Source organism: Rhipicephalus microplus, chromosome 1, assembly GCF_043290135.1.
Source record: "Rhipicephalus microplus isolate Deutch F79 chromosome 1, USDA_Rmic, whole genome shotgun sequence".
Taxonomy (NCBI): Eukaryota; Metazoa; Arthropoda; class Arachnida; order Ixodida; family Ixodidae; genus Rhipicephalus; species Rhipicephalus microplus.
The window spans coordinates 142,322,271-142,334,795 of record NC_134700.1 but is presented as its reverse complement, the minus strand read 5'-3'; the positions used below and the strand labels follow the sequence as shown (position 1 = coordinate 142,334,795).

The window sequence follows — 12,525 nt, the reverse complement described above, 5'->3', positions numbered from 1 at the left end:
GAGCTACAGTTTCTTGGTCAAGTCGTCAGTCGCGCAAGAGATCTTTGAGAAAACAAGGAAGTTCCAGACGTCGCGCAATTTCCAATAACATCAGGTAAAAAGGCAGTCAGGCGTTTGCTGGGTCTTTGCGCATATTATCGGTGGTTTATTCGAGATTTGCGCGCATTGCGTCGCCTTTAACTTGTCTCAAGAGGCATGACGTTGCATTTGAGCGACGAACAGGAGGCCACTTTCATTGACTTGCGGCAACGTCTACAAACGATCCCCGCGCTTGCCCACTTTTGACTAGACAGCCCCTACGATGCTCCCCTACTGAAACGTTCCGTAAGATGCGGAGACCTCACATACGGAATTATTGGAATATGGAAGACGTATGATGCGGACTCTGCATAAGACGTATGATGCGGGCTCCGCATCTTATGGAACGACGTATCATGCGGAAATTACTGAAATGTGTGCATGTTACGTCTGAATCTAGTGCAAAGCAATATAATGTGTAAATTGAATAGACGTCCACATCTTGAGTACATGCAATACTGTGTACAAATCACAATATTTCTTAAATGTGCATGATGAGGGATTGAATCATCGGCATCTTACTAATTATCGTGATGCGGAAGCAAAATTACCTTTTAAATAAAATACATTACAAAACTACTAAACATGCTAGCGATAATAAATGGTGGTTACATTGCAACACATTAATGCAGTGTTCTATGCAAGACTTAAAGAACTTATAAACTTTTTATTATCAATTGAGAAGCATTAATATACACATCAGCCCTGCTACAATCAATATGTTTTTTATTTGTCTGTATGCTCCAGCTGTGAATAGTGACATTGCAGTGTTGATCGTACACAAATGAGGTGACTGCACCGCAATTTCACGAGCTCCACCTAAGCCACAGGATGGTGGCACAATGTAACAGCAATTTTAAAACGAAATGTTTAAACATAAATAATCATCATAGCACTGTGAAAGTGTGGCGCTGTGTTTATCTCATGAATGCCTTGTGGAGATCGACGAAAAGCTGCTTGAGGCTCCGGCACCACTGTAAATTTCGAAGGTCACTGTGATAGAACTTAAGTGTCCTTCATAGGCACCTGGAAATGAAAATAATTGGCACAAATAATGTCAGAGACACATGTTAGCACAATAGTTTATATGCACAAGAAATATAACACACAGAATGAAACTGAAAATTTAAGGCACACAATCCTTCATGTTATGCATATGTGAATAATAGAAGGAATGAGTGTATAAATTAGTTCTGCCACATCAAAAAAAACAGCATGCTTATCACAGTGAAAATAACTAGGCTGTCACGATTTTCAATGGTAGAGATAATCGGTTATTATGTCCTTATGAAATTATGATTTAAACGCTTCCTGCACAGTAAAACTTTAGGAACTGCAAGTGAAAGCTCTCAATGTTCATTTAATAGTGTGTGCATGTACATCTGCTGCCTTTATACTATACAGTTTGTGCACAAAATTGGCATCTTGAACAATTTTGACAGTTAAACCTATGCAACTTAAGAAGGTTAAAATCACCATGACAGCAAGCAGGACCAGGCAGGTGCCATTAAATATCTGTGCAAGCCAGATAACTAAAACCGAACTGCACACATATAGGGGAGCAAGAGTAACAGAAATTCGGCTGCTGACCTGCATGTCGCGGTACCAAACCCCGGCTCCATTTCCGATGGAGGCAGAAATGCTGTAGGCACGTGTGCTCAGATTTGGGTGTACGTTAAAGAACCCCAAGTGGTCGAAGTTTCCAGTGCCCTCCACTACGGCGTCTCTCATAATCATATAGTGGTTTTCGGACGTGAAACCCCACATATAAATCAAGAATAACAGACATAAACTGCCAACAGAAAAGTTGGCTGCATGTGCTATCTGTAAGTGCTTACACCTTACTACATACAGCATGCTCATTCCATTTTAAATACCGATATTGAAAATAACTGCTCTATTAGGATTGTAAAAGGTAAGGTAGAACTGAACGACTCTACAAAAAGTGACCCTATTATGACATCACGTTTTCTTATAACAAAATTGACTAAGACTCTCGAATATCATTATGCAAGGAAAAAATCTTCAAAAGATTAATCAAGTTTGAAGTCATAATTATTTATATGGCTACTATGACTATAACCAAGAAATCGACCTCAACATGGCTAATGTTAGTTTTTAAGGCCTATGTTCACTAGACAATGAACTATACCACAAAAAGCACAGAGTTCAGGCAAAGCACCACACAAAAAAAGAAAGCAGTCCTTTTTGTTATTACCTACAATGCCTTTAAAATGGTAATTTTACCTCTACTTTCCGCTTTTTATCTAAGTAACTGGTGTGAAACAAGTTAGCTGAAAATGCACTGTGCCTCCAAAACCTGTTGGTTGAATCTGAATTTTTAAAAAATGGTGAAGCTTGCACTAAATTAGGCTCCACAAGCTATGGAACAGTGAGACTACATGACTCTTAGGACTACTTTAGTTACTTGTGTTTTGTTTCTGGGCCTAAGCATAAAGACAAGTGCTTAACTGAATTGCTGCTAACAAACAAATGCTTTCGAAATAGCCCGAGCGTCAAAAGATGCTTAGCCATTTGTTGTTTTTTGCACTGCGCTATTCTACAGCAAGCATACAAACCATACTGCCTGGCGACCATCACAGATGTATAGTTTAAAAAATGATGGTAATTCACTCTTCTGAAAATAGTTATTTGCAGAAATGTTTTGAAGAGAAAAGAGTAGTGGTCACGTGGGTACCTTCAGAATTTCGCAGAATGTCGTGGGGGTGTTATTTGTGAGAAAAATTTCAAAGTACCGCTTTTTCTTGCCATATCAAATTTGAGTTACATATTAAGTAAAGATGCTTCTTAAAGTATTTGAAGTCAAGTAACATTAGTGCAATTTTTCTGCTACATAGGCTTTGAAGAATTCAGCCAAACTTTTTATCGTTTGCATTTCTTGTATGGCAATACTGCATTTTGTATGAATATTTGAGCCACAAATAATCACTGCACAGAAGTTATATTTTACGAAAAAAAATAATGTTAGGTCCAGATTACAAATATCACTATATAATCGCTTTTGTCCTCATTGAGATGCAGTTTGAGCTGTGTGTTTGTATAATTGAAAATTACTTTTATATGTACGTTGAAAGCAAATAAACAGTTCTTGTTGCATGGCAAGTGTTATCATTACAATTTTTGTTCAAATGAGCAAAATGATTTTTGAAGTCTCCTATTGAGGGCCATGGGGAACTTCGGAATGGAAGCTGTCGTACATAAATGCAGAAAACAGCCATCATAAAAAAACTTCAAAAATTCATTTCAACTTTAACACAAAGTGTAATCATATAACTTGCCATATAAAGAGAACTGCTTCCTTGCTTTTGATGTGGCGAAAAACTTGCACTAATATTACTGAGCTTCATGCACTGCACACAATCACCTTTACTTAATACCAAGACCGAATTTGGTGTAGAAGAGGTAGTATTTTTGAAACACTTTACTTTTTACAAACAACACCCAGACGACATCCTGGGAAGTCCAGAAGGCACCAACGTGGCCTAATATTTTGTTCTCTGCGATATACTTTAGCATTTTGCTGTTTTCAGAAAAATACAGTAAACGAGCACAATAAGTTTTTTTCAAATCACATTTAGGACGGTTGACAAAATGGCTGGGACGTTTGATGCCTAATTGCCTCACTGCCAGCATTTATTCTTCCGAAGCTCAAGCTATCACCTCTCTGTTACTGCCTCCCTCACATACAATGCCTGCATAGGAAAGAAAAAGAAAGGCATGTCCGACAAACTTCACAAGGCAAGATATTTTCATGTTGGATAAATTCATTACCATAAACAGCAGCAAAATAACAATCATTTGTAGTAGCCCAAGACACAAGCTATAAACCAGCATACTAAGAGCCAAGCACAAACTTTTCAATTGAACATGTGTGGTGATAGGCAGGAAGCACTTATTGCAAGACTGATCAGTCTGTAATTAACTAAATGAAGTACAATGCACTGTTCAATCCAACACCACATAGGCATCTTTGCTAAAGCAAAGCAATGTGTCATTGATTCATGCACTATATGGGACAATGCAAATGTAACAAAAAAGATGAAAAAAGAAAACAAGAGAAAAAAAAGAAGAAAAGGGGGGATGCAAAGTAGGAGCAGTGTAGCACTACTTTTACTTTGCATTCCCCTTTTCTTTCTTCTTTTTTCTTCTTTTCTATCATTTATCTTTTTTTTTGCTTCCCTTACCCCTACCCTCCGACAGGAGAGCACTTTGTATCAGCGCAACCTAACTTGAAAAGAAGCAAGGGCTGCACTCTTCTGCGTTATAGGTTTTTTTTCTTTTTTCAGACAAACATTTCCAACAGGCACACACGCCTATACCAAAAGATGATGTCATTACTTACCCCATTTAAACTAACACGCCAAGGATGACAAGGTGACTTCTAAAAAATAGGTCCTCCTATAGCAACATCGGCCAGCCTGTCTGAAGCACTTCCACTGTTCACCCTGATTACCCCACTAGATGTTTCATTCTGTCGACTCACATCTTCATTTTGGATAACACTAAGACGAGCTTACATTGATGAATACGCACGAAAGTTTAGTGATGTATCATGTATCAAATTAAGCAACTCTGTTAAAAAATTATTGATAGCTTGCTTCCAGGCTTTTTATACTGTAGCCTGAAACTTCGTAATGTCTTCTATGCACATGAACCAGATTGACAACGTAATGCACAACATGCTTAAGAATACTGCGAGGAACAAGATAACGACAAAACGACCAGCCACCCAAAATTTTTGCTGTACATGTTTATAAAATGTTCATGTACCCCAAACGAGGTGCTTATGGTACCAGCCGAAAAAACCTACAAGTAGGGCCTTGGAGTCTTCTGGAAGTAGACGTGTTGCATTTTTTCTGTAGAGGGCTTTAGACCCGTAAGTAAGGAACAAAACTCCTGTATTATGAAGAATGCTGGGAGCTATCAGTTATAGAAAAACCTAATGCAGCTAATCATCCCCGACACATCTGTACATTTAGAGAGGTGACGTAGCTTCTGTGATTGTGGCAGTAACTCTAACAGGACCAGTGCAAAAATTGGCACTACTTGGCTATACAAATGTCCAAACATGCCTGCCCGACTCCCTCTAGCCATCCTGGCTGAATCTGACACATGATTTCTTAACTGCTGGCTGGACAAAAACAAAACCACTGAAGCACTCACAATACACAGCGTGAAGTTCCTCTGGAGTGGTCAACTTCGTCTTCTGCGATGAAAGAGCAGCACAGTGTACTGATAAGGCACTCCTTGCAATGCTTTTCAATGCCACACAGTGACCTTGCTGTTCCTGTCGAAGAGAGTTTCGGGAGGTTGGAGGGTGCTTGCTCTTTTCTGAGGGCTGCGGCCGCTCCTCGTTTTCTGCTCAAGGTCAGTCTGCACAAAGTTGTAGACGAGGCTTTAAGAGTTGTATATAATGATATACAAATTTTCGCTGAACACACATTTCCTCGTGGCACACTGAGAAATTTCTTATAAAACTTAAGGCCTCGCATATGCAAACATTTACAATTGATCCGAAGATGCTCTCGACTCTAAAGAAGCAAGTTTGTTATGTAGTGTATATAAAGAAAGGTCATTCAGCACAACCACAACTACAGTTGCACACGATAACGACATTTTACACGATCCTGTTTATTTACATGGTCCATTTTATTTTATTTACACGGTCCATTTTACACGGTCCTGTTTTACACGATCTGGTCTGCATGAACTCTTGAACCGGGCACCATATAGGTTGAAAGACACACACAGACTTTGAGACAAACCTAGTTTCCCGTGGAGCATCCTCTTGCACTATAACAACACATCTCAATCTAGTTAGTTGGTCAGAACGAGGTGAAAACAGCTCGCACTTGAAAAGCACGGGCAGAAGAAAACGCCTCCACCTTGTGCTTTCTGTACATTCTCGTTGAGGGTGCAGTTTTCACCTTATCCTTATGCAATTTCGCATTTATAACATTGTTCGCTGCATACTTTTTGTGGCGTTAAAGTGTGTGTTACCGTCTTGTGTATCCCATGTAATTTATAAAAATAGAATAAAAGATAGCTTGATTCAAAAATAACAAAGTGCATCCAGCGCCATGTCCTGTAGCCATTCTTTAGGCAAGTGGCAGAATGATATATTCTTCAAAGCATATCTTACTTGTAACCACTACAAGAGCTAACTCGTACACTGGCACATTCTGTTTGCCTCTTCAGATTATAAGGTACCTTTTTTACACCAGAAAATCTTCAAGAAGAATAGAAGTGTTGTAATTGTGAAGAAAGAAAAGTAGAAGGAAAAAAAGATATTGATTGATTTGTGGGGTTTAACGTCCCAAAACCACAATAAGATTATGAGAGACGCCGTAGTGGAAGGCTCCGGAAATTTTGACCACCTGGGGTTCTTTAACGTGCACCCAAATCTGAGTACACGGGCCTACAACATTTCCGCCTCCATCGGAAATGCAGCCGCCACAGCCAGGATTCGAATCCGCGACCCGCGGGTAAGCAGCCGAGTACCTTAGCCACTAGACCACCGTGGCGGGGCAGGAAAAAAAAAGATAACCTGCCCTGTACAGGGACCGAGCCTGCGAACTTCGAATAACATTTCCGATGCTCTATCAACTGAGCTACCATGGCGGCTATCCCTCTTCCATTTTGTACGGTATATATGTGCATTTATACATGGAAGAGTCAGTCAGCGCTGCCTGTTACCATTATGGCAAGTGTGGGACACCTTTTTTTGCCTACTGGCAATTACATCACGATTGCAATTACGTTACGATTACTTCCAATATCCCTATACTTTTTTGGCAGCATTATGCATCTGTCCATTCTCAGAAAATCTGCTAGTCACAGGAGGAGGCAATAGTTCGCCCTCCCGTCTAAATGCATGTACTTGAACACATGCACAACTGATCAAAAAAAAAACAAGTCACACACCGCTAAGATTACTGAGATTCACTGTTTCAGATTCAAGAGTAGAGGAAAGAACTATAAATTCAAGGGTTTGTTGTCTTTGTTGAACACATTATAATGAGAACTAGCAGAAAATGATGCCAAACAAACTATAGGGGATGTTATCAAAAGTAACTTTAACAAAATTGTGAAAAGAAAAGTGAACAAAAACGTAACTTGGCAACGTTTTTTGACAATTGAAATGACATGACTTTTTATAACAACCCTTTATTTTACTGGGTAATGTTGTCGGGTAATTCTCATTATTAGAGTGGTGAGTAGGCTGACAAAGAAAGTATATGGCATTGATACTTCGTTTGAACATCTAAAAGTTTGAGGAACTTAAAAGAATGGAAGCTACTTTGAGTCGACCAGAATATTTAGTTGGAGCGAAAAAAAAACGTACACACATTTTTACCAGGCTTTTTAACCTATTTTGAGACATAAAAGTGTATGCTGCCAGTAATGTTAAGTACTATTACTTTTGTCACACAATGCACTGTAGCAGGTGTAGTTAGATGGTGATAGTGAAGGATTAATCAAGCACGCCACCAACTGCGTTCACATCAATGGTCGCGTATTTTAAAAATATACATGCTGTATAGTAAAAAAAAAATTAGAGCATTTATGATTTTATCCAAATCAAGTTAAACCGACTGGGTAAGCAAACCATTTCCATAAAATCAAAAGGCATAAAGTGATTCATGTATTATAACTATGTGAACAATTTCAGCAATGCAGGGCAAAGTGACAACAGTTCTATTAAAAACCCCTCTCATTATAACATGCATGAAGAGCACCACACCAGAATATTTTATACTGCATGTAATATCGAGACTACTAGACTGTCTATTGACCTTTAAGAAGAAGGGTATCTCCTTCACGTTCAAGGGGCAACCACTTAGCCTTTTCCTGAGCTTTTCTGTGAATATTTCCTAAATTTCAGATAATATTATTAGGATTGATTTACAGTGAACAGATTTTGCTTACGCATTGATACCTAGTTCTGTATGCAACTGCAAATATGGGTGCCAAACCATCTCCAATTAATTTTTAACATTTGGCTTATTTTTTACCTGCAGCAGCACAACTAGCTATGGGTGCCCAAAAAGTAACTAGAAACAATACCTTTACCTCTTCGAGCCTTCTGGAAGTGTTCACCTTCTCAGTGCTCACATTTTTTTTAAATACGTGTTTGTATGCCCACTGCTCTTGCTCCTTGTACAAAAAGGAGGAGCACATGGCAAGAAGAGACAAGAAAGAAGCATAGCGAAAAAAAGCGAAATAAGCGAGGACCTCTTTTGTATCGTACAATGTGTGTAACATTACTATTGCGACAACATATAGACAAATTATCACGGCTATGTATCCATTGTAGAGTCATACACAGCTGCAACACCACGACTAATTTTCAACCTTGTGTTGCTTTAGGATCCCTTTATAGTGGCGGGCTAATGATATCTGCATTTGTTTGGCACATACTAAGATGCAGTGAAAGTGATATGGTAATCTCATTTAGAATGCACGTCATGTGGCTTCGTTGTATACGTGGCCACAAGTACCTCTGGTTGCAAAGCAATATGGCAGAGCCTAAACAGACGTCACCGACCACTCCAATCTGAACTTGCCTTTGCTACTTGCCCATTATCATCCCAGCAAAAAATGAATAATTGAATCTGCTACAGATAAGTGCTAGATTATGCTAAGCACCAAGTATGAAGGGGGTTTTGTCATTATTGAGATCAGTTATTTGTTCAAGAACACTTGCTGTCAAACACAAATACATTGCTGTCGAAACATCAAGACTCAAATATAAAGCAAAAAGAAGTGTCTCTTTAAAAATTACAGGCCCCAAGGCAAGATAAATATTTGATATACTTGGGATCCCTACAGCCTCCACAGTCCTGCAACCCTACAGCTTACAGCCTCCACAGTCCTGCAACCATTTGTAAGATAAATATAGTTCTACCCAAAGTTCTTGGTTAACAGACACACAAGCAAGACACACAACCACTCTATAGGAAGTTTGCATGATAATGCGCTGGGTAGCAAAACGGATGCCAATATCAAGTATCCCGGCCTGCCGCTTCTTTCTTTCCGTTCTTAAATAATCAATCCATGGTTATTAAATGTTCCCCCACTGTGAAGTGTACTGGCAGTCCGGTGAAGAATTGCAATGTATTTAGAACACAGTCCAATTCATGGCAAGTAAGCATGCAATAGCGTTTTGTCAGCTCTTCGAGAAAAGAGCATGAAGTTTAGCTAAAACCCATGTTTTTTATAAACACCATTCAATTTGATATGAAAGTTGTGAGCATTATGTAAAGGAACACGGATTTATGTTTAATCAATGATTTATTATAATGTACTGATATGAATGCAACTAACTGAATATGAAACGATAAATTTTGCTCGAGAATTTAGAGTTATGAACACTATCGCACTTGCCTGCTGCATCTTGTCCAAAACAGCGGCAAGATAGGCTAGTTTGTGTAGGTGAGTAGTAATGAGCAGTGCAAAGTAACAACAAGAAACACCAGTAACAACAGTATGGGGCAAGCACAGACTGCCAACTGTATAATTTAATACACAAAAGTTTGCCTGAATATCAGTCAGACAACTTGTGCAAATGAAGGTCCAGTCGGGCATGAACAAGTTACGAAATCAACAATGCCTGCTTTAACTAACAGGACCCTCATTCACATAAAGTATGCAGCGATAGGCCCCTACCGAGGTACGTCACAGCATGATGTCTCTGGCACATGTAAAAGGTGTGTCTGGAAAAACACTCCCGCTGGTGGCTCAGCCCGGTACAGTCGTGTGGTGTTTGGGGCAAGTTTTAATTTTTCAAAGCTTACACTTCACGTTACAATGTCAACATTAGCTGTAGTATGTGTCAGCAAACATCCAGCTGTGTGGTAAACTGTGTGGTAAAATATTTGCCACGCTGTCTGTTTATCTTGAAGAAGTGAACACACGTGGTGGCCTGTGCGAGCAACAGCGGCATAGTCTTCAAAAATGTGCACTGTTGATTGCGGCATGTAGTTTGCATTGAAAGGTATTGAGAATATCGGTTCAACTGAGAATACTGAGTGTGGTGTGTGCAGTGTCAATAACAATGTGTCTTGTTTGCGAAGACTAGCACTCATGGCAGGGACCGGTCGATGAAAAAACTTGATTCGACATTTTAGTCAAGATAAATATGCACTTGACGTGACCATCTGCGAGTGGGTACATCTCGGTGTTTGCGCTGTGTGCAGAAAAAAATTGCAAGGTCACCGGGCTGGAAGATACCATTTGCTGAAGCTGCATGTATGAATCGCCCCGACGAGTACGCAAGCTCAATAAAGGTATAACTCGTTTTATCGAAGGCCTCATATTTCTTCATGTAATAAGCAGAGATTCCTGTTTCACATATACTCAGTACCTTTACCGCTCAATATTCATGAAGTGACAATGCAAACAACAAGTTTGTGTGTTAGGTCCTAAGGGAGCAATGTAAATATGCAAATAAGTTGTAGGTGGCAGATGCAGCGATGTAACTGCACAAAAGATTACGTATATATTAGGCTACAGGTTTAGAATCGCATACATTTCAGTGGTCTATCAGGAACGTCACAAACAACTTCCTTGCCAACCAGCCCTTGCACAGAGGGAGGGAATGGCTGGCACGGTGCTTGAAGTGACGTCACACTATTTGCAAACATAGAGATGTTTCTTACTTAGGCAACATTTTGCACAATATATTTTTTAGATGCAAGACTGTACTCATCCACATTGATCATACTGATGTCTCTTGTTGTTACTTTGTGCTTTGAGTTACTAGGCATTTAGTCACCATGATCTTTAAAAGCTAATTTCAGTGTTCTCTCTCATATTGCTGACAACTGTGTTGTTGCATAAATTGGGCAAGAAAGCAACACAGAAAGGCAGTCACAATAAATACACCAACATGGGTATTCTCCTGCAAACAAAAGTCGGCACTGGTCCTGTCATTACCCGTCTTCCTTCTCTCTTTGCCGTGTTTGTGCTGAAACAGCCAAACACCTGATGAGTTAGATGAGAAATATTAACTCATCAAAACTATAAATGCTTGCATCAGCAACTACACAACAGCGTGATAACCGCACCCCTGCCACACAGCAGCGAAACATATTTTGAACATGCTGGCAGTGCATTATTTTATAAAAAGCAACTCTGGCAGATTACAAAATGTCACATTGTGCATGCAAGTTTTCTTCAAAGTCAGGCATACAATGTAGGTGCTGGCCGGTACATTATTAGTTACAAGCAAAGGCGTCTTGCAGGTGCACATGCAGATTGCACGAACATCTCTCTCTCTCTCTCTACACTAGGCACACACATTATATCTTTCAACAAGCACACGCCACTGTTTAGGGGCATAATAACGCTCTACCGTGAACGTATGCTAATCAACACACATAGGCGGTTGGCTAGGTGAATCGAGCCAAGTTACAAATTGTATCGCCCGCGAACGTAAACAAAATGCTGCTTTGCATCAAATGGCACTGCAGACTTCGTTTAACCAACAACGTAGCAAGCGCCATGTGCGTCTTCCTCACTACATTGAACATATGAAAAAAATCGATCACCATACACATGCATGTTGCCGCAGTTGTCTCGAATTAGCTCCAGTAAGGCCGCGCCGATGCGCCACGGCTCTGCTGGCGTTAGCCTTGTCAAAGCGACTCGGCAACCGCACTCGCAAAGGCGCGTAAGGTTGCCGTTTCACGACGCCTCGTTCGAGTGCAGCAACACACACTTGCACTAAGTGGCATACTTGGTCTACATAAAAAAGTGTCCCCCTTACCTTTATTTTCTTTCACACTGTCCTGAGGGAAGCGACCATAGGCGTCAGCCGTCACCTCGGAGTCCTTCGAGCGCCCACCCAACCCGCCGATTCCTTGGACGACTCGCACTTGATCCGCACTCGGACAACCGCGGGAATAGGGCGCAATCTTAGCACATCACACGAACGAGGAACGGCGCTTCCTTGCGTAAATTTAACATTTCGTGCTCTCGTGTGTAGCAGCGCGAACACATGAGACACGCACCGAAACGGCATGCCCACAGAAACAAAGAAGACAAACAGCATGTGGCTTTAGCTGTGAATGAATTTGACTTGGATATCTGTGTGAGAAAAATAAAAAAAAAACATCTGTCGCTGCTATAAACTGAAAAAAATGTATGTTATCAGGCAAAATAACTTTAAAAGTGATATACGGTTATTCAAAAAACAAGTTACAACTTATGAATATTTTCGCAGGTCTTTGTTTTGTTTTTGTTCTAGCAGACGACAGCCTCCTACTGCTTCTACGACAGACGTAGTGCGGTTTCACGTTCGGTGCGTGTCGCCGACGCAAAGCTCTACAGTAGTGATATCAGAGTTATCAATTCTCAATGAATCATAGGATGGCTACAAAGCAGTAACATTTTGACATAGTGCAGTACGAAATCTTTCAAGGT

The 12,525-nt window shown here is 40.2% G+C and overlaps 1 long non-coding RNA gene across 1 annotated transcript; it reads right to left on the bottom strand.

Moving 5' to 3' along the window:
- Window positions 1–782: 782 nt before the first annotated feature.
- LOC142799746 (uncharacterized) lies at window positions 783–12,165 on the bottom strand. The gene is made up of 3 exons (XR_012893917.1): window positions 11,870–12,165; window positions 5,263–5,472; window positions 783–1,104 (listed from the first exon to the last, which is right to left on the bottom strand). It is a non-coding gene; the product is annotated as an uncharacterized LOC142799746 (long non-coding RNA).
- Between the last annotated feature and the right edge of the window lie 360 nt (window positions 12,166–12,525).